Raw genomic sequence first — 248 nt, 5'->3', positions numbered from 1 at the left:
GTAATACATATATGTGTGTGTGCACACATACATACATACAACATATATATACAAATACATTATATATACATATATGTACATATATGTACTCTCTCTCTCTATATATAGGCACATCTGAGACAGGCATTTACCTGTGTTCCATCTCATTTCCACAGCAACCCTGTCAGGTACAGAGCTGCCTCCTTCCATACTGCCCCAAGTCTTGAGACAATAACTTGTCCATGTGTCAGAACTCACATGTGAATGTA

Source organism: Dipodomys merriami, unplaced genomic scaffold, assembly GCF_024711535.1.
Source record: "Dipodomys merriami isolate MVZ:Mamm:240054 unplaced genomic scaffold, mDipMer1.0.p SCAF_9, whole genome shotgun sequence".
NCBI lineage: Eukaryota > Metazoa > Chordata > Mammalia > Rodentia > Heteromyidae > Dipodomys > Dipodomys merriami.
This window is presented reverse-complemented; position numbering follows the sequence as displayed.